Source organism: Lissotriton helveticus, chromosome 6 (genome assembly GCF_964261635.1).
Source record: "Lissotriton helveticus chromosome 6, aLisHel1.1, whole genome shotgun sequence".
Lineage (NCBI taxonomy): Eukaryota > Metazoa > Chordata > Amphibia > Caudata > Salamandridae > Lissotriton > Lissotriton helveticus.
This window is the reverse complement of record NC_136067.1, coordinates 956,832,341-956,855,960: the sequence shown is the minus strand read 5'-3', so window position 1 is coordinate 956,855,960 and position 23,620 is coordinate 956,832,341. Positions and strand designations below refer to the sequence as shown.

Genomic DNA, 23,620 nt, shown 5'->3' with positions numbered 1-23,620 from the left:
GGCTGCAGAGACAGAGAATCCCCAGAATCTCCGTGCACAGAGAACCTCCTTAGAAGAATCCTGTCCTCACCAGTAGATTTCTGTCTCCTGACAAGATCACTCCCTCAGTTAGCCACTTCTCTGATGAGGTCCACGTTGGAGCGGCATTTGATGAACATTGAAACCTGAAACAGGGGTCCCACTGATACTTGGACCTTTTAAACCAACAAAGATGAAATTGGCACAGAAGCTGAAATATAAAATACCTATTTATTAACCTCAAATGAGTGCGACTACGTCACACAGAAGCCTTAGCAACTGAATGAGGCAGTCTGAGGAGTACGTAAAACAGAGGCCTTATATATGCTGAAGGTTACATACTCAGCATAAGACCAAGGGGCAGTCCTGGCTCATGTAAGCATGCAAAAATGACTAAGATGGGCATACAAGATCTGCTTGCTCAACAAAGTGGGAGGAGAGTTACTTCTCCATGCAGCAGCAAAAATGGCCTGACAATTGTACTAGAGAAGCAGGTGCATTCTACTAGCTAGGCCCTTCTGGGCATGTGCGAAGGTGGAAGATGCTAAATATAATTTGTCTCTAGGCAGACTTCAAGAGCAATTAACACTGAGGGAGGACAGAGCACATGGCGAGCACATGGCAAACAAAATGGCTGCCAGAAATACAAAATGGCTTTCACCTCATGCTAACAAATCCGTCCAATATTTAACAGTTGGAATTCATCTAATTCCTTCTCCCCCTCCCTCACTTCAACAGGAGGAAGATGTTCAAGAACTGCTTGTCCCTCAAAACCTAAATTGTGCTCGAGAATAAACCGTTTCCTTTGAGCACTAAATCTACTACCACCAATTGCACCTAAATACTTTTTAAATGCCCTAAACCACACTTTCCACTTGACCGGTGGTTCACCTGGAAGCTGCAAAAATGGAGGAGGAGCTTGTACATTCTGCATCTTATCTATATACCAATTATAATATTCAATTTTTAGATTACTGTAATTTTTGCTAGTACACAAAACTGAATACCTTTGTGTTCACACATGTATCTTTGAATAAATAAATGTTAAAAAAAACCTTTTTAAAAAAAAAAAACAATACATATCTTGTTGTATATATAACCTTTTCTCTAGACCACCACCATAAAAATACTGATAATAATGGTAATGAACCAAAAAAAACTAAAATAAAATTCACTTGTGACCAGGAGCACCGCTGTTTCACTGCTGTCTTGTAATAGTTTGTTCGTAATAAACTATCAATTTATCTTAAAACATTGCAGTCATCAAGCTATGATATGCTGTATTTCTAGCTTGAAAACACTTAAATAAAGCTGAAGCAAAGCGTCCTGAATAAGACTTCTGACCTTTCCCACATTGAAGTTATCCAGTGAAATTACGATGCATCAGGAACATAACCAAAATTTAAATAAAATGGTACACGGCTGTTTTTACCATTAAAAGTTGATTGTACGGCGTTACAATTGACCCTTGGCCTTCCCCTCATACAAAAACATGAAGAGATAAAGTTCTGTCACAGCCGTAACGTGAAGAGAGAATCCATCGTAGATAAAAGCTGACAGTGTATCACAGACGCCGACGTGATGAGGAAAGACGCTGAAGACGCGAAAGCTGACAGTGTATCACAGACGCTAACGTGATGAGGAAAGACCCTGGCAGTGACGACACGTACAATCACCAAGACTGTACAACATTCGATTGCGTCATCATTCAAGCTGCAGCTTGAGAACAGTGAACTTCATCCAGGGATTAACAAGCACTCATACCGACAATCTGGTGAGTCACTTTAACAGTTAGATTAGATGAAAAGAAATTCATCCCACAAATAACTCACGGACTGTGACTCTGTGACTCTTGGCGAGGCTCGCTCACCAGAACACTCCTCCAAATACAATTCCGCTGCTTTAAAATGCAGTTTGAACGCTCCTCCAGATATTTTTTCCTGACTTTAATTTCCTTTCTTCCAGTAGAAATAAGTCAATAACATATCTCAAAACCTTAACTGAGTTTCCAAATGCTTCAGATACACGCTGAGATCCATGATCCCATCAGCGTTATGTGCCAACAATATTTTAGAATTCTCTATCAAACTTCTCCGAAATATGTTCAATGGCACCAGAGAAGCATAAACACACGTGGGGAAGTAGACTAATGGTCAGTCCTCGTCGCCAATTTGAAGTGATGTCCACACACACAATTGTGCTAAGATAGATGTATTTTAATGACCATTAGTCTCAGCAGCCCCCAGGAAACTGTCAACACAGAGGAGCAGGTGAATATTCAAACGTCAACATTCTATCACTATGTGAATGGAAATGACATAGTGGGAGCATACAAGATAGTAGACATAGAAGGTAGATTACTACAGTTTAACTTAGTGGTGAAGTTTCACCCTGAAAATATTTATAAAAACGGTCTAAAACATGGGTGCATATCCTCCCAACTCTTTGTATATTTCTTGTATTCAAGGCCATGTGGATGATATATATGGTATTTTACTGAAGCTGAGTGAAACTGGATCAACCAGTCTATCATATGCAGTAGACGTTGGATAATTAGCTTCTGACCCAATTGGATTGAAAGTTTGCTGCCTGAAGTTGATGCTTACAACAAGGAAAATGTTCTTACCCTTAAAATAGAAAGGACAATGGCTATGACACGCTTACTGATAACTGTTATAATTGTTTTTAAACGTATGTGTGAATTGATGTAAGAATTTGCCTTACTTTTAAAATAATCATCTCGGGGCACACAGGACGGCTGCTCTCTCACCCCCAGCTGATCCCCCTCACTTCCCCCCTTGCAGCCAATCACGTTGGGTAAGGGCGGAGTCTCGGGCGGGGCCAGGTGCTCTTAAACAACCGACGCTGGGAATCTTCCCTCTGGCACCATTCGCTGCCGATTGAATATGAGTCAGGCACAGTTGCTGATAACTGTTAGAATTTTTTTTAAACGTATGTGTAAATTGATGTAAGAATTTGCCTTACTTTTAAAATAATCACCTCGCGGTGCACAGGACGGCTGCTCTCTCACCCCCAGCTGATCCCCCTCACTTCCCCCCTTGTAGCCAATCACATTGGGTAAGGGCGGAGTCTCGGGGCAGGGACAGAACACTTATGCAGCCCACTACCCAGAGGCGCAGCGGACGCGCGCAGCATGCCGAAGGCGCGCCAAAGGCAAACCCGTCTGCCCCTGTCCGCGTCCAGCCGGACCAGGGGCCTGTCACGCTGCCCGCCGGATCACCTACTCTTCTGATGACCTCATAAAACTAAAGGTAGGTCAGACTCGCCCTCCACATGACGTTTGCAGCGGGGCTAATAAGTTGAGAATCCTAGCGAATCGATCTTCCTTCCCGGAAATCAAGGGCCAACCCAACCTCCCCACCGTAAACACCCCTAGGCCGGCTCAGCCCAGGCCCCCACCCTTAGCCATTTCCTACCTCAATAGCCGCTCCCTTATCAAACACCAATTAGACATCTTCCTTCTCCTGGCCACCGACAGGCCTGACATTCTCCTACTGACCGAAACCTGGCTGACACCCGATTCTACCCCTGACATTCTGGCAGCACTTCCCGCAGACTACTACATCCTCCACGTCGATCGCCCTCTCGGCAAACCTGGAGGGGGGGTCGCAGCTATTATACGCTCCAATCTCAAAATAAATGTCCTGACCTGCCTCAACCGCCCGGATACTGAGATCTTAGTAATAAAACTTGAATCCCTTGGCAACACCACTTTCTGTGTGCTCATATACAGACCTCCAAATGACATGCCCTCTTTCCCTTTCACTCTAAGCGAACAGATTGCAAACCTGGTCATTGACTATGCTAGGGTCCTCCTTGTAGGTGACCTCAACTACTGGTTCAATGACCTTCCCGAAGGCCCACACTCTAGTGAACTCACTGACCTCCTCACCATCCTGAACTTCACTCAACAGGTCTCCTTGCCCACGCACCACAAAGGTCACATCCTAGATCAAGTCTGGACTAACTCGTCGTTGATCAGCTTCCTTGCCTATGGTCCGACCACTGCCTACTCAAATTCACACTAGCCCACTCTAGCACCAAGAAAGCCACAATGGCAGCGGGTGGCCTGGCTAGGAAATGGAACGCTTTGGATAAGACGGAATTCCTTCAGACAAGGACTAGCACAATTCAGTCCCCTCACCCTGATATTAACGTACATGAAACTAACCTCTCTGGTTAGCTGCGCGCAGCAAGCGACACATGCCCCTCTTAAGAAAGTCAAACTTGCGCGACATGCAGACGCCCAAAGATGGCTCTCCATTGAACTCAAACCTTAGAAATTGGCCCTACACCAACTTGAGCGACAATGGCGTCGGAATTATGCCCCAGACATTAAGCTCAGATTCACCACAGCCCGGAATAAATACATGAAGGCTATCCTCTCTGCCAAAGCTTCCCACTTTTCCTTACGTATCCTTGATTAAAAAAACAAATCGAAAGAAATATTCACTATCATGAATGAACTGACCAACTTAGATAGCATCCGGCCCAGGACCACCCCTACCCAATCTCTCTGTGACTCACTCAATGACAATTTCATTGAAAAAATTTCGGCCATCAAAGCCAGTATTCCCAAACCTCCCAACACGAACTCCCCTGCTCCCCCAAAAAATATTCACACAATCAACCACTTCCCCCCCATCAGTCCAGAGACATTTCAAGAGCTCCTTGTTAAGGTCAAATCCGGCGCTCCCTTGGACAGCTGCCCCCCTCACATACCTAAACACTGCCTCTCTGTTCTCCCAGATCCTGCCCTCACCCTCCTGATTAACTCCTTATCATCTGGCCAAGTCCCCTCAGCATTTAAGGAGGCAACAGTAGTGCCACTCCTGAAAAAACCTGGGGCCGACACCACATGTATGTCGAACTATCGCCCCATCTCCCTACTCCCCTTTCTAGCAAAGGTGATGGAGTCACACGTAGCCAGATGCCTATCTGATTTCCTGGAGGAGTCCAGCTACTTCGAGTTCCATCAGGCAGGTTTCCGACCTGCGCACTCGACGGAAGCTGTCGTACTCGCCGTACTGGACACACTCCGTGACAGCGCTGACAACAGTTCCCCTCAGGCCTTAGTGCTCTTAGATCTCTCGGCCGCGTTCGACACGGTCGACCACACCATCTTGATCGACCGTGTCAGCCAGGCCAGCATACGGGGCACAGCGGCCAGCTGGCTGAGCTCCTTCCTGGAGAACAGATCCCAGGCCGTCCGTCTCAACAACCTGGTTGCCCCCAAACAGAGAATCACCTGCGGCGTCCCACAGGGCTCCTCCCTGTCCCCCCACTTGTTCAACCTCTACATCTTTCCCCTAATTCAGTCCCTGAGAGATAGGCAGGTGGCGGTCTTCAACTACGCAGACGACCTACAACTGCTCTTCACGATAAACAACACTGAGAAATCAATCACCAACTTCCAGTCCACCATGAGGTTCATCCAACTCTGGATGGACCAATACCACCTCAAGTTGAACCCTGGTAAGACTGAACTGGTACTTACAGGGGACAGCCACAAGCACTGGGGCCCACATTACTGGCCTCTAGAGATGGGCTCCCCCCCTTCTCCCTCATCGTCGGCAAAAACACTTGGAGTCACACTAAAGAGCGATCTCTCACTGAAAACGCCAGTGGGTCTTGTAGTCTCCAATTTTTTTTTCCAACTTAGGAAAATAAGAAAGGTCCGTCGTCTCCTCACGCCAGAGGCCCTCACCCAGGTGGTGATAGCCAGTGCCCTGTCCCACCTCGACTACGCCAACTCCCTATACCTTGGTATGCCACTCTACCTGTTAAAGCGACTGCAGATGGTTCAGAACCATGCAGCCAGACTGATTCTAAGTCAACCCAGATGGCAACCAGCCACTCCGTTACTCAGGAGCTTCACTGGCTCCCCATGTCTCAATGTTGCACTTTCAAAATGGGATGTTTGATTTTCAAATCTTTACATGGAATAAGTCCTAAATTCATAAACAACCTGATAGTCAGACATACCCCTACCCGCAACCTACGCTCAGCCCACCTCTCACTTCTCCACACCCCCTCCTTTAGGCGGAAGCGCACAGGAGGCTGCAGATTTGCCACACGCGCTCCTAGACTTTGGAATTCCTTCCCCTTGGAAATCCAAGCCTGTTCGGACTTCATGAAATTCAGAAGAGCACTTAAAACCTGTCTCTATAAGCAAGCCTACAACTAATGTCCTATCGAGTAACGAATCCTGCCTATTTCCTACAGCGCCATGAAACCAATCGGTGTAAGTGCGCTCTACAAATCATTCTTAACTTAACATATGATATCCCGCAGGAAGCAGAGTTCGCCTTGGTCATCAGAAGAATGAAGATATGCATATTTAGTCCAAGGACTAACTGGGGAGTACATTACTAAAGTATGAGAAAGCGTTGTTTAAGTGTGGTCATGGACTCAAAAAGTTCTCCAATCACTACTGGGCAAATCTAATGGGGTTGTTTAACAGTGTTTAGTTCCAAAGTTGAACCAATTATGTTTTATGTCTACCCTGCCTTCTTAGATAATTTAAAAGGAGTGCTGAACACCATAGCTAAATAAAATGAAGTGGGAATGAGTATGGAATGAAAGAGGATGGGATGAAAGGGAAAGGTTATAGTACTTTTTTAATGAAAGATAGCAAGACGTAATTTTCTTTCAGTCTGGCATTAGCCAAGACCTTTGGATTTTACAAAAATGATGTGTATAATATACTTACATAAAGGGGCTTTCAGCCATCTCTCTTCACTTCATTGGTCTGTTCTTGTGTCATGCACATGTTGCTTCTGCCCACTACATTGTAGAGCATGTGGCAAGGTGTCAGCCTTCCTCAGCCACTGGCTAATTTCACTTTGAGAGACTGCAGTTAGCTCTTTAACAAGGGGCACAACTCAAACCGGGTAGTTCCTTTCAGTATCAGTGTTTTTGTTTTCACTTTATTATTACTTTGTTTGTAGAGTGTGATGTAATAGCAGGACAATTTCTACCAGATGAGAGCACAGAGCACATTCAGGCTTCTAGTTCATGTCTCCTGCCAATCCTGTTGTGTGTTTTTTATCTGCCTGCTGCTTTTTGACACCATATAAGTAGCTCAGATGAACCTGAATATAAGCTCATGAGGGTGCTATATCTTTGCAACCCTGTCTGCATTTCGTTCCCTCTTTCTGTCTTTCCTTCTTCATTTTTCCTCTTTCTTTGCTGCTTTCCTCTTTCTTTCCTTCTTTCCTCTTTCTTTCATTTTTCTTTGCATCTTTCATTCTCTCCTTTCTTTCCGATTTCTTCTTTTTCTTTCTTTCTTTCTTATGTCATCCCTTTCTCTCTCTTTCTTTATTTCCTTCTTCCCTTCTTTCTTTCTTTCTTCTATTTTCTTTCTTTCTGGCCTCTGTCTGTCTTTCATACTCTCTCTTCTTTCGCTCTATTGTTCTTTCTTTCTCTTTCTTTTTTCATTCTTTCTCTTTACCACTTTCTTTTCTTCCTTCCTAATTTTTTCTTTTCTCCTTCTTTCCTACTTGTTTCTTTCTTTCTTTCTTCCTCTGTTTCTGTCTTGCTTTCGTCTTTCTTCTTGATTTCCTCTTTCTTTCAATCTTTCATTCTTGCGTACTTTGACAAAGTCAAGAGGCTGCCAGCCAATGGCAGACAGTTTGGCTGTTTTAAGTCTGTGTTAGCCAATACCTTTTTTATTTTACTAAAATAATGTGTATACCATAGGTACCTGTAGGGGTTTTCAGCCAGACTTCGTCCATTAGCCTGGGGTTCTGTCATTCACAATATTCTTTCATCCTCCAGCATGCATCCAGCCCACTTCCATTTTACTTTACTGCACGTTACAGCTTGTTGCCCATTCACAAGGAGCACATTAATACAAAGTAGTTTGCTTCAGTGCCAAGGAGTATTATGGCAGTGTTTTCTTTTTTGAGATGAGTACAACATATTTACCTTTAGGTAATGTTTTTATTTAGATTGGGGGCAAGGCAGATGTCCCGAACAATAAAGTTTTGCAAAAATCATGACAAAATATACCAAGAATTGCCAAAAGGCTGGCAACCAATGCAGACTTATTGGCTTTGCCAATACCTGTTTTCTTTTGGCCTTGTGGATTACTTTATAGTGACAAGGAAGCTGAATTTTAAAATTAAATGTTGGCTTATTAGGGGAATGCAAAATTATGTAACAACATTTGGTTAGGAAATTCAAAGCAGTGTGCATCATCTAAACGTGCATTTTACGGAATAGTACTCTGCTAGATTTAAGGTAGTGATCTGATTCAGCGGCAGGGAGGAAAAGTCATATACCATTTCCTGGTGGTGAACCTGATTTGTTGGAAGCAAGGTTCTTATTAAAAGTGTCTCAGGCACATAGTTTAGATAGGTAAGAAAGTGAACCATGGTAAAAAATATTACAGTATGAGGATACCATAAAGAGCATAGCAAACGGGTTACAATTATATTGAATACATATGGCCACCCTGACTCGTTCAACACTGTCCTTTAATCTAGTGATTAAAGATATAAAACGTGAATAGAAAATGCAGCACACATAGAAACAGCAAAAACGAGGCGAAATAAAGCATTTCTACTACTTTCTCCAGGGTAAGACCAGGTATTTTTTGGTCTTAATTTTGGCGCAGTGCCATATTTCCACCACCACAACACCCATTGCCATCCCCTTTCACGCTAAATGTAGCATGAATCGGTGGCTTAACACTGCCTTGTAAATGAGGAGGGTAAGCCCGTATTGCCACCACAACGTCAAAAAAGTGACTTTATACGGTTGGTAGGGGCTTTTAAAAATGCCCCTGTGTGTGTCACTGTGTGTGTGTGCATGTGTGTGGGTGTGCATGTGTGTGTGTGCAGGTGCATGCTTGCCTGTTTGTATGCCTGTGTGTGTGTGTGTGCATGTACATTTGTGTGAATGTACACACGAATGTGTGAGTTTCTGTTTACACGTCTTTGCTTCTATGTTAGTAAGTGTTTGTGTGTGCATCTGTGATATGCAAGCCAAGCAAAAGAGATGGAATTGAAAATGTGTGACAGTATTCCGCAAGCCGGAATCACGTTGTGCCTTCACAGCACTGTCATTAAAACAAATGCATCATTAGTAGGCACTCGTTCAGCACGGAAATCATTATAACTTCTTGCCTTAGGGTGCGCTGGATTATGAAATAGGTTAATTTACTATTCCAACTCCAGTAGGCGCAAGAGTAGGGAAGTTGTCGGACTTTAAATCTAGCACCATTTCACCAATGTGCCCCCATAAGGCAAGTCGTTAGGACAACTTGACTGAACAAATGCATATTAAAGACGCATTTGTTCTTTTGCAGGCACTATAAAGGCACAGCGGGATTCTGGCTTTGGTCTGAAGGACATTACCTTTGGAATAGCAACTGCTCCTAAACTTGGCTCATTACAGCACAAAATTACACCACTTTACCCCACAAAAACAGTGTTGAAGGGTCATACATTTGCTTCAGTTCAGCCACATACAGCACTCTGTAGTATCCATACATCTGCATCCAGTGGCCCACACGGAATCTGCAAACTTGAAACTAACCAGTTCTTCCATTTAGACATGTTTAGGTCATTGTATGTATTTAAACTTTCCATAAATAACCCTAAACTTCTCCTGTTTCCATGTCTCCATTTAAAGGCAGCTGCCCACTCATTTCCAAAGGTTTTATAAGTAGCATGCTCTTAATTTGCACTGCAGCTGCTTTACTTATTAAAAAACTATAGTCATATACCTCTAATATTGTCATCTTTGTGCACTGGTATCCTACTTTGTGTATAGTGTTGCTATTCTAAAAAACTGATACTTTTATATTCTTGTCATACAGTACAGTAGAAGATTTTGGTCTCATGTGGTCGAAGAGTGCTCTATTCAGGTAGAGTCAGAGTCAAGTAGTCTTTATTCGATTACATAATCATAAAAGACATTTACATTTTTAAAACAATAACCATAAAAACATTAGAATTCGTCCTTACAATATACAGATCCCAATAGAAATGATCCAAGGTTACATATTCCGGACATACATAAATACAATAAGGTAATATAAAATTCATTATGAAAAGAATAATTCCATAAAACAGTCACCATCATTAAAGGCAGGTATAAATAAAACCATTAATACAGTCACATCTCTTATATTCATTGATTACTCGTACCATAGGCACGGATTATTGACATGCCATGAAAATTTGGCGATAGCGATTATATTTAATTCATTACCATCTGTTTTTAACATCCTTAAGGCTTCAGTGCCGGTAGTAAACCCCATCATATGACAAATCGGCTTTAACCTTTTATACCTCAAATTCCTATAGACTGGGCAAATAAAAAATATGTGGGAAATAGATTCCCGATGAGTTGGACAAAACGGGCAGTCCATACTGGAACCTGTACCCCATTTACCTGTAAACGATTTGATAGGAAGAGTGCCTATTCTACATTGGTGGTACCATTTCCTATCACATGGAACCGTTATAATGTCCCAATACTTTTCGTAAATGGGTACATGTTTGGTCTCTAAGAAAGCCCTTGGCAGGGACATGCTCGTTATGGACGAAAAGCGTTTCATCATAACCATATTCCAGTATCGCCCCATAAGTTCCTTACGGGACGGAAATGTAACATTAGTTGGATTTTGCCACAACACATTCAGCCCCAGGTCACACAGTGTTGTCTTAACCTGCTTCAACCACAACATTTTTCCCACACCAGCTGCATCCCTGACCTCCAAGAGAGCATTGGCATACTCGGAAAGCTCCGGGGTAACCCAGAGCCTCCTCCAGTAGGCCACGGGTCTAAAACGAGCCACATCCTCCAAATACTGGCTTCCCAGATCATAATAAAGCGGTAAAAGAGGAGTGGATTGGGGTTAGCCCGTGACAGCCCTCATAAATTTGTTTTGCGAGGTCGAGAGTGCAGATAGATTACTAAAACCCCATAATTCTGCCCCATAAAAAACAGATGCTGTAATTTTTGCATTATAAATTTTCAATATAGGGGCAATCGGCTTGGTGTGGGATAGCCGGTGTTCTTTTAACAGAGCACAAGACAATTGTGCATGTCTAAGCAATACTCCAAAAGAAAGGGAGTGACCCCAAAAACCAAGAGATGGGGTACCACAGGTAAGTAAAAGAAACAACTCTCTTGGATGAATTGTTAATTGTACACAAGTCCCTATTTCATTATCTCATACTTTCACACTCATCCACATATCTTTCAGGACCCCAAGACCCTACTATTCAATCAACACATGTATGATGAAAATGGCAAAGAAATACATAAAAAGGTTATTTTATTTGAAATTCGATTTCTAATTTTTCAGATAAAAACACTTCAAGTACATGAATAATAACATTAGAAACAGTACCTCATAAAAAACAATATAAAAAATATATATATAAAAAAACTAGGAGAGCCAGCAAAAATTCAGTGTGAACAAATAATCACATCAATAATAAAATTGTTTCCTATGGAATTTATCTACTCAAGTGTGTTGGAGTCTACAGCCCTCTATATTCTATTAGGCCACCACACATTCCTTGGATACAACCCAATACTGTAAACAAGTGCGTCGACGCGTTTCGGTGGTGTTATTCTTATTGCGACCACTGTCTTCAAGACAAAATGTGATATACAGTCTCCCTTGAAAAAATCCCTATAGATATAAAAAAAGTGCATATAAATATAACACATTCAAAATAGCATATAAACGTTATTCATGTAGCTCTACTATACATCATATATTCTCATAACCTAAAGGGTGATTCTAATGAGACAAAAAGAATAGTCTTCGTGAGCCAATACTCAAACTTAAGTAATAAAATCAAGAATATTGCCAATTCATCCTGGGAACTCTTGAATGACAATATGTCCAAGAAATTGACCAAACCGCTATTCGCTTTTAAAAAAAACAACAATCTCATGCAAAATTTGGTGCACACATATAGAGAGGGCCCGAGATCACATCAATTGACAATAACAGGCACACCAGCAATAGGCAACTATAGATGTGGAAGTTGCACGATCTGTGACCAATGTATCCAGGGCAAGGTATATACCTATGAAGGATACACGATGAGACCAAGAACATTGAATAACTGTAGGACCAAAAATGTGGTCTATTTAATTGTTTGCCCATGCCATCTGGGATATGTTGGCGAGACAGGACGCTAGATTCAGACTAGATCACTAGAACACTGATCTGCTATCGAAAATCAGAAACCCAATGCCCCTTAGTCGATCATTTTAAAGAACAGGGTCATTCGTTAACAGATTTCAAATGGTTTATTATCAAACCAATGGAAGTTAATAAGAGAGGAGGTAACCCCACTATAAACAGAAAGAACCACGAGCAATGGTACATTTCCATCCTGAATACCATTAGAAAGGGATTGAACTCCAAGGAAGACTGGATGCGCATTACTGAGGGTTAATATATCAAACTAAACTACCCTGTGTGGCATACCTATCACTGGGGCTGACATTCGGTTTAGGGGTATGTAAGAGTATTTTTGGGGGGAGGGGCCATGTGGGGGTCTGTGTTTTGGCCTGTCCGTCCGGCCGTTCAGAAATAACTAGCTCCACCATTCCCCTAGCTCTTAAGTCATAATGGTGGGATGTGAAAACGGGTAAAGGGATTATATGGATAGCTCTGACACCTTTTTTGCCTTATAAATATCATTTTAAAGATTTATTCATTTATTAACAATAGTTTTGGCACAACGTGAAAAGCGGGTAACCATACCCTTTCTTTTTAAGACTCTCCTACTCCATCTAGAATAACTAAGGTTGCACAATGGGAGGAGAGAGCCACCCAAACCATAAAGAGGGGACTTACTGATGGGTGACATACTATTGTGAGTGGATCTTCTTTATATATTTTATTGGATATAAGGGAATCCGAATATAAACGTTGGAGTTGGATTAGATTAGGAAATATTTACAACCTACATGCGTTCGGAGTCACTTGGAACATAAAGAATCTCACATGGGCTTCAACACGAAGGAGTTTAAACATGTGGGGCCTACATTCCATAAGAATTATGTCATTGCCCCTTTAAATTCGAGCCCACGCCGTTGCCACTTTTAGAATGGCACCGGAGTGAGAGGCAGGGAAGCCTAAGCCGCGTTACGCATCGAGACGCGATGATATAATGGCAGGAGGATACGCCGGGAAACAGTCCCATGTGCGGAGCATTAGGAACGCTTAAGACACTATAAAATTGAAAACCTAGAGGCAGAGGGCCCTTCGTCTTTTGGTGAGGTAGGACCTAGATAACTTGACGCGCACGCAAGCACGCGGTAAGTTTCCATGGGTGCTGGGATTCGCGATGTGGTTATACTAGACCTGGGACCCACTGGGTATCGCTAGATGGTGGGAGGGAGGCCCCCTGCCCAGTAGAATATTGGCTATGTTACCACTTTTTTTTCAACGTTTATTAGTATGTACACTTGGCATGTATTTGTCAGTGTCAGCGTGTAACAGCGTAATGAACTTGGGGTAATCATCTAGCTCCCTAGGGTCATTAATTATTTATTTAAGAGCATAGATAATCTTAGAAGCATTTTGAATAGTGCACGACATGGCCACAATTCAATATCACCAGCTCGTGATTTATGACGTACTGCCCTGAGCGCTATGAAACAATCACAAAAGGACATGGTGCCGGCTGTCACGATTCGCTCCCTGTGTTCTTGTGTCAACCACCAGGGGGCTGAACTGTGGGACTCTCCAGTGTTCTAATATGCTTCCTGACACTCCCCTGCATGCATATCTTGACTTTCTGCCATTTGGACACTATTTGGGAATTGACATCCATTCCCAATCCATGCCGGGTTTTGTGAAAGCCAGCCTGCTTAGACTTAAAGCCAGCCTACTCATGCCTGAAACTCCATTACCCAGAATTCGCTGCTCACTGCTTTGTCTACACCCCTGCAGGCCAAGGATGGGTGGAGGAATTCAGCTCACCTGTGGCTGGCTGCTGCTAGCCTGCTCACACCAGCTGCATGTGATTACTGTGAGCTCTTTTAAGCCCCAGCTCCCTTCAGGCAAAGGTTGGCCATTGTAGCTGTTGACTGGTGAGACCAATCCTTGGTTCCAGAGTTCCTTGAGCTTTTGTTATTCTTGTTTCCAGTGTTTCCTGAGCTTTAATTATGCCTTGTTCCTGACCTGCTGCTGTTTTCCCTGTTCCTGAATTAGCACTGCCTGCAGTGCTACCCTGACCCCAAAGCCTTAGTATTCCTTGTTCCTGAACTGCAGCAGTTTCCCTTCTCCTGAATTAGCACTGCTTGCAGTGCTACCTTGTTTTCTGAGTTCCTGAGCTATAGCTATTCCCTGTACCTGAATTAACACTGCCTGCAGTGATCTTGTTTCCTGACTTCCTGAGCTATATCTATTCTTTGTTCCTGTTCCTGGGCTTCAGCTATTTCTTGTTCCTGATTAGCACTGCTTCCAGTGCTCTCTTGAGTCCTTGTTTCCTGAGCTGTAGCTATTTCCTGTTTCTTGAACTAGCACTGAGTGCAGTGCTACCTTGACTCCTGAGCTATAGTAATTTCCCTGTTCCCGAACTAGCACTGCCTGCAGTGCTAACTTGACTCCTGAAGATTTGGTAGTTCCCTGTTCCTGAACCAGCACTGTCTTCAGTGCTGCCTTGACTCCTGAGCCTTAGCTCACTTCTTGTTCCTGCCCCAGCACTGCCTTCTCTGCTACTTTGTTTTCTTGATTCCTTAACCTGTACTATTCTAGTATACCCTTGTAGCCTCCCCTTCTGTATATCCGTTTCCAGTCCCTGCCTTGCTTCCCATTTCCTTGGTTCCAGTTCTAGTTCGCTGCCTTTCTATTCTGCTGTCTTACTTCTGTTACCTTGTATGTTTGTTACCTGCTTTCTGCCAAGTGTGCCCTGTCATTTCCTTCCTTTCCTGTTAAGCACTCCTCCTTGCTAGCTCCTTGTCTATTGTGCTTGTGTTTAGTTCTACCCCTTTGCTGTTACTGCCTTGCGCGTTCCTGTTTGATCGCCAGGATCCATGGGCTCAGCTGACTACCTAGGTGGTGTTTCTTGTTCACTGCGAGTTTTGTCTTTGAGTTACATTTATAACATCACTATAGGTATAAGCTTCACAGACCCTGCCTTTGCATGCATATCCTACATGTGGGTATTTGCAGTCAGTATCTGTAACAGCAATTGCGGGTAAGAATCTTACTGAGCTTCAGTCTTACCATGTGGAGCTCCTGAGTGCTTTACCCCACACCCCCTTTTATTGTTAATGTTGTATTATATACATGTCTTGCACGTCTGTCCTGGGTGTAGTTAGTCTGAATGCTAAATTGCCTTGTGAGTGCCCTTCCTTCCGGAGTCTTACCCATCTTGTTCAGTTGTACAGGCTTCCCCTTTGGATCCCTTTTTCTCCTCTGACTCCCTGTATGATCCTGGGCAGCACTGTACTCCTCCTTTCTGTGTACGTCTTCTACCCAGTCCCAGTCCTTGTCCAAGTCCCTGACTGTGTTCCCCACATAGTCCCGGACAGTCCCTGACACCGGCTATTTAAGAGTGAGGACAGAAAATGCCTAGATGCCTGGGACTTGAAGAAGGAATCAAGCCCCCTGCTTTTGCTGTATTATACCAAACATATACTAAATAAGCATAGAGCCACTCTGGAGAAGAATGAATGACCTTACATAAGTGAAGCCCCAGGTTTATTTAATCAATTGTAAGCCACAAATTCGGGTCACCATTAGGACAAATTGAATGTAATCGTTGGCCATGATGCATATATTTTATATATTGTTAGACACTTGATAATTGATCAAATAGAGTGCTGGAACATTAGAGCACGTGTTTGTCTTCTCTCCGGGGGGCGATGATTTTAATTATTATATTGGTCATCTATAGGCCTGACCTCCCATGAAGGTATCAGGGAATTATACCCATATGAAAATAATATAATTGTGGAATCAGCGCGAGCTGCCACAACAATTGGCAGATCTCCAAAAATATAATGGCGAGTGGTCTTATGGGCACCACATGCATAGTGGGGACGGGGTAAAAAAATTATATATAATGATAGGCAATCCCACTTATTATTTCGATGAACCTTATCCAACCATGCATGACTGCCATATAGGATCAAGAAGGTGGAGATAATCATAAGAAATACATACAGGATCACCACCCAGGGTAGGTCTAAATAGAGAAATGGGAGTATCGGACTCCAATGTATATGAAATAGGAATTATAGGGTGGAAACTAATGCTGCCACATTCTATTATAGAATAGAAATTACATAGCTGGTGTTTGGAGCCAAAGTGAGCCCCGCCTAAAATAAACGGAGGATACTGAATCATCAGGTCCACCCAGGGAAATATTCAGGTGAGTCGGGTGTTATTATGAGCTCAAGTGTTATGAATGTGAGAAGCATGCATGTGAATGGGTAGACCCTGGTGGCCAATTACATGCATTATGCATGAAAATGTTTTTGTGTCTTCCGGCAAATGTTTTTTAATTAGCCTTGATGAAGGATGTCAATAAGGACCTATTTGTGACTCCAAACATAATTGAATTTGTGATATGGACATGCATGCTAATGTTTTTATGTCTTTTGGGAATGTTTTTAATTAGTTTTGACTGAGGATGTTAATTAGGACCCATCTGGGACTCCAATGATAAATTAATTTGTGACATGGATATCCCCAGTACCTAGGGGTTTATGGGTTGTTGGCACGGAAATACATGAGTGGGGACGGGTTTCCCCCTTTAGGTTATGAGAATATATGATGTATAGTAGAGCTACATGAATAACTTTTATATGCTATTTTGAATGTGTTATATTTATATGCACTTTTTTATATCGATAGGGATTTTTTCAAGGGAGACTGTATATCACATTTTGTCTTGAAGAAGGTGGTCGCAATAACAATAACACCACCGAAACGCGTCAACGCACTTGTTTACAGTATTGGGTTTTATCCAAGGAATGTGTTGGGGGCCTAAGGGCCTAATAGAATATAGAGGGCTGTAGACTCCAACACACTTGAGCAGATAAATTCCATAGGAAATAACTTTATTATTGATGTGATTATTTGTTCACACTGAATTTTTGCTGTCTCTCCAATTTTTTTTATATATATTTTTTTTATATTGTTTTTTATGATGTACTGTTTTTAATGTTATTATTTATGTACTTGAAGTATTTTTATCTGAAAAATTAGAAATCGAATTTCAAATAAAATAACCTTTTTATGTATTTCTTTGCCATTTTCATCATACATTTGTTGATTGACTAGTAGGGTCTTGAGGTCCTGAAAGATATGTGGATGAGTGTGAAAGTATGAGATAATGAAATAGGGACTTGCGTAGAGTTAACAATTCATCCAAGAGACTTGTTTCTTTTACTTACACGTCTAAGCAATAACATGTCCAAATGTGGATTCCACTTAAGTTTAGAACTTATTGTAATACCACAGTAAGTAAAAACGTTTGCCTGCTCAAGTATAGCATTGTTCATGGTGACTATCCCTTTTACTATTTTCTGCTTATGAAAGACCATGAACTTAGTCTTGTCTACATTTATTATAAGACCATAGTCCTTACAAAACAGTTTGAACCTTGCTATAGCCATCTGCAGGCCTTGCTGGTTTTTTGATATTAGCAGGGTGTCGTCGGCAAACATTAACAAAGGTATTTTTCTACCATTTAAAATCGGGGCATCAGTAGGGTGGTTATCAAAGTACTACGTTACCCTATTAATATAAAGTGAAAACAAGGTCGGTGCCAATACGCACCCATGCCTGACCCCTCGTTCGACCTGAAATCTGTCAGTCACTTGGCCATGCTGGCCCCAATAGACTTGGGCAAAGTTTGCTTCATGTAATTTAATCAGAAAAGCCAACAAGTCCCTGGGCAAACCCTGTTCGGCTAAAACATTCCACAACCTGGCTCTAGGAACCAAGTCAAAAGCCGATTTTAGCTCTACAAAAACGGCATATAATCTCCCGCCATTAAGGAGTGCGACACGCCAATTTATTAAAACAAACTAAAAACCTGGTCAATGGTACTCTGGTGGGAGCGGAACCCCGCCTGTAAAGGGGATAGGATGTTACATTCATCGATCCAGTCTTGGATGGCGCTCAGCACAAACCTAGCTGTCACCTTTTGTAAATAGTCAATTAAACTAATGGGCCTGTAGTTACTCGGATCTGACCTATCCCCTTTTTTAAAAATAGGTAAAATCTCCGCACCTTTCCAAGACTCAGGGATTGGGGAACCCTTTGCAATTGTGTTTGCTAGAGTCTGTATATATGTGACCCAAAGTACCTTATTATGCAGAAACAAATCTGCAGGGACACAATCAAGCCAAGGAGCTCTGCCACTTCGTACACTATTTAGAGCGGCTTCTACTTCCTGTTTGGTAAAATACAGTATAGGAACATCAGCTTGAATATCCAAGTGCCCCTGTGGTAAATCACAGACTCCATATTCCACAGCAAATTGTTTTTTGAAATGCGAGACCCATTGCTCGGGCGCTACATGATTTGTAGGTGGTTGGCTAGTTCTACCCTTACCCCACTTCAACAAGTGCCAAAATCCGACCATATTCCTATCTAAGCTGGCAACATACAACTCGTGCCAGTGGTCTTCATCCCATTCTTTCTTGGCTTTGAATTGAGCCAGCATATAATCTGCTCGGCCTTGGTGGATGCTGTCCCTATTCTTAGATCTAATTGCCAAAGCTAATGCTTTGTAAGCCACCCTGCATGTATTCCCATACCATGAAACCTCGAATACCTTTGCGGGCTCTTTCTTCTTTAATATTTTAGAAATAAAATAACCTTTCAGCTTGTTAAAAAAAATCATTATGTACCAGTGTAACTTTGGACTTATTTCCTGGTGGATTATCCTGACAGCTTACGAGGACTGCCGTAGCTTTGGACACCAAGGCATTTATAGCTTCCACCTGGTCATGTTCTAATATTATTTTTGACCATTTTACTCTTCTGGTGTCATTACTTAAATAGATTTCTACTCCCAGTCGGGGCACCTGATCTAAAGTTTTACCCACACATACTGTCTTCAACACCAGGGGGTTATGATCACTCTCCACCCTCTCAACAATGGTCATATCGATTAAATTTGGCCAAGATTCCTTATTAACAAGAATGTAGTCAATACAACTTCTTCTTGTCCCACAACTATAAGTTGGGGACCCATTCTTAACCGACAAGGTCCTCCAATTGGTCGCTCTAAGTCCATGCTCCAGGCATATAACTTTAAGTTGTATGGCCACCTCCGACCATTTCTTAATCGGGGCCAAAGATAATTGGGGAATTTCCCATAGCAGATCTTCTTCATAACCTAAATCAATATCATTTGTGACTAATGGCTCAAAAGTGCAGTTGAAGTCGGCAGCGACCACTATCTCATTCACCCCTTTATACATATTAAGATAGAAATCTAAAAGGGCGATAGTACCTGAGTTTTTCCCTCCGGGTAGCCCTCTTGCATATACATTGATAATTATAAGGTCCTTTGCACCATTTTTTCTTATCTTAATTACCAATATATCATTTCCTTCAGTATCCAGCTGCTGGACTAAATACCTATCACTCTGCCTTACTCAGATAATAAGCCCCCCCATCGGTCTCCCCCTTTGCGCAGCAATGGCAGGTTTGTAAAAAGTAATATAACCAGATCTAAATACCAGGTCCACTAACCAGGTCTCTTGTAAAGCCACAATATCATTGGTATCGATAAAGGCCCATCAATCCGTTGACTGCAGTTTATCTTTCAAGCCAGCTATGTTTCATGAAATAAGGCAGAAGTTACATTCCTCATTCTGAATAACTCCACCATTTTGCACCACACTAGATCTTTCCTCGTCACATATATCAGCCCTAACTATTTGTAAACTCATTTACTCTTGATTTATTGCTAGGGAACTTTCATCAGCCTCTATAATAATTTCATTGGGAGGTTGACCACCTAGGGGAGTGTTTCTATCCAATTGAAATACCCTCTGTTAATCACTAGGTTTGATGAGGCCCATCTCTTCTGAATCCCTAATAAATGGGTGCACACAATTACAATCTTGAAATGGGTAACCCAGTCAGTCGTTTTGTTCCAGAGAACTCAGAGCCTCATATCTGTTACGAGTTGGGACCACGTAGTTGATTGGTCCCAACATTTGACCCTGATACCTATGGGTACCGCCTCTATTAAATAAGCTAGCTCGGTAGAAAAACCCCAAGGGGAGGACGTTTATAACGTCTTCCCTAATAAAGGGTGATGTTGCTCTTTCCAAAATACACCTAACTAGCTTGGGAGACCTAAAGCTAATAACTATGTTATCTCCGGCCATACCTGTTACAGATTTACCCACCCAGGCCACCCTTCTAACCATCAAAAATGCATCAAAAAGGTGATTCCCAAGCCCCGTTTTTGCATCCAAAAAGTGAAGGGCCTTATTTTTTACTGAGGACCAGTGTTCCTCCTCACGTGGTTCCAAGAGCGGGGAATTTGCCAACACTATGGTGTAAGGTGTAGCCTCTGGGGGTAGATCTAAAAAAAAACTTGAGATTACATCACCACTGCAGTTTTTACCCCCAAATGCGGCAATGCTGCGGCAGTCGTGGGACTGTTGCAGTCTTCCAGTCGGCTGTTTCCAGGTGATGGCAGAGCATGGAGAAACAACAGGTAGGGCCAAACAGAATCCGAAGGCACGAAGCGTCCCGCGCTGCGGGGTTCCCCTCCCGGTTTTAAAGCGGCTCCTGGCGCTCTACTGGTGACGTGCTGCAGGAGACGGGGGCATGCTGGGAGTTGTAGTTTTTACCCCCAAATGCGGTGATGCTGCGGGAGTCGCGGGACAGTTGCAGCCTTCCAGTCGGCTGTTTTCAGGTAATGGCAGAGCATGGAGAAACAACAGGTAGGGCCAAACAGAATCCGAAGGCACAAAGCGTCCCGCGCTGCGGCGGTGCCCTCCCGGTTTTAAGGCGCCTCCTGGCGCTCTACTGGTGATGTGCTGCAGGGGACCGGGGCACGCTGGGAGTTGTAGTTTTTACCCCCAAATGCGGCGATGCTGCGGGAGTCGCCGGACAGTTGCAGCCTTCCAGTCGGCTAATTCCAGGAGATGGCAGAGCGTGGAGAAACAACAGGTAGGGCTAAACAGAATCCGAAGGCACGAAGCGTCCTATTCAGGTATATTTTCTGGCACTTAAAACATAGCTCCTCCATCAAATTACTCTGAGAGCTTCCTTGTATAGAACATGGATGCTACAGAATTTAGTAAAAGGGTACATATCTTAAGCGATGATATCCTATAATGGAGTGAATTTCATAAGTCCTAATATAAATAATGATACTAATTAATCCCTATAGAGACAAGTATGTTACCTCAATATCCAAAACAAAAATTGACAGAGCCAATCGGTTTGGCCTTTCACATAGCTACAGATACCCAAAGTACTAGCTGTCCCTTCCGAGTCATAAAAAAGTGTTTGAAGTCTTTAAAAAGACTGCAGCCCTTCAGAACTGTTAAGCAACTGCTTAGCAAGTTTGTCACAATGCTGCAATAACTCATGTTGTTACTAAATGTCCATGTTGAGTAAGATGCAAGTGCTTCACAAGGTTGAGGCGGTTGTCTTCAACATAAGATGGGCATATCCACTTATGCTACTCTAATAAAGCTTTTCTACTCTTTCATGTAGGTGCAGCTCTGTAAGTCACTACTGGGGGGCCCTCAGGAGTCAAGTGTAAAATGATTTCTATTCTCTCTTAAAGGGTGCAGTTTCAATAGTTGTTAGTAAGTGTCTCTCAAAAGTCAAACGCAAAAACCATTGACATTTTTACACAAAGTTGCAGTTCCACTAGTTATTACCAGGTGTCCCGCACAAGTCAAATTCATAGCATTGATAGTCTTTCATGAAGATGCTATTCCACTAGTCATTAATAGGTGCCCCTAACAAGTCAAGTGAAAAAGTTTTAACTGTATTACATGAAACTTCAGTTCCACTGGTCATTCCTAGGTGTCCCTATCAAGTCAGATTCAAAAGCATTGACACTGTTAAGAAAAGCTGAATTTTCACTAGTGGTTACTAGGTGTCCCTCACAAATCAAAAGCAAAGATATTGAAATTCTTACACAAAGATACACTCCCATTAGGCATTACCAGGTACCTCTCACAAGTCAAAGACAAAGCATCGATAGTCTTCAATGAAGATGCAATACCACAAGTCATTACTGGGTGTACCAGAGAAGTCAAATGTAAAAGCATTGACATTCTTACATCAACCCACAGTTCCACTAGTCATCACTAAGTGTCCTGAAGTTTCCTCTAGGGTTAAAAGGTGTTGCTGCAGCTTTGTGAAGAATGACCTTCACCAAGCTTTGGAGATGTGGTCTTAGAATGTAAATTTGCATGCACACATTTGCAATTTTAGCCAGTTGTACTTTTTTTCTATATGGTTCACTATTTGAGCTGGCTTACAGTGAGGAATGAACATAGCAATTTACAATAAATGACTTGAGTGTTATGAAAATAGTTGATGTAACCCAACTATGCATAGGGACTAGCATTCATTGGAAGTGCAGGTGTCCTGTTATTCCTCATAACTGCAGTTTCATTCGTTTTTACTTGATGTGACTGAAAAGTATTGACATTCTTTATGAATGTAACAGTTCCACAGGTCTTTGTTAGGTGTTCTGCTAAAAGTTACATGCAAAATGTTTAAAATGTGTAGTTAAACCTTACTTCAGTTTTATGAAGAAGGAACTGGTGTGGCTTTAGAGCATACATTTGCGTGTACACTTCTGCCATTTTATCAAGTTGTGCTTGCCGCCTTTACAAAGACACTAGCTGTCATTGGAAAGTGCAAGTGTCTAACAATTATACAAAGCTGCTGTTCCACTAGTTGATACTAGGTGTTCCTCACAAGTCCATCTGTAATTATTAGGTGTCTCTCCCAAGTCAAATGCCAATGCATTGAAATTCTTTAATTAAGCTGTGGTTCCACGAGTCTTTGGTAGGTGTTCCTCACAAGTCAAATGCAAAAGCACTGAAATTCTTACTTCAACCCCCAATTCCACTAGTCATCACTAGGTGTCCTGGAGCTGCCTCTAGGGGAGAATGGCATTGGTGCAGCCTTGTGAAGAATGACCAGTACAAATAGCGGGGTGTGGATTTAGTATATGAATTTGCATACACACTTTTGCAATTTTGACCAGTTGTGCTTGTTTTCTATAGAATTAATTATTTGAGCTGGTTTATAGTGAGGCATGAACATTGTAATTTGCAACAAATGTTGTGAGAGTTAGTTGATGTAACCCTAGTATACATAGGGGCTAGCAGTCTTTGGGAAGTGCAGTCATCTAACAATCCCATAGTTCCATCAGTTGTTTCTCCTCTCTCTCTCTAGCCCTCACTGACCAAGGCTCCGCTCCGCTGGAGGTCACCAGCCATCCAAAAAGATGCATTGTCCTCTTTGCTGAGCTAAGATGGCGGTTACCTCCCCGATCCCAACTCCTTAAAATCGCATCCCCTTCTGACCATCGCCGTTGTCCCAGCTGGCAGCGCACTGGGCGTACCTCCGCTG

General features: G+C 42.5%; 1 protein-coding gene across 4 annotated transcripts in view; it reads right to left on the bottom strand.

Annotated features, from left to right (window-relative positions):
- Positions 1-23,620, bottom strand: part of LOC144761611 (potassium/sodium hyperpolarization-activated cyclic nucleotide-gated channel 1-like) — a 1,852,618-nt gene that overhangs the window by 25,813 nt on the left and 1,803,185 nt on the right. The gene's annotated exons all lie outside the window — the stretch shown is intronic.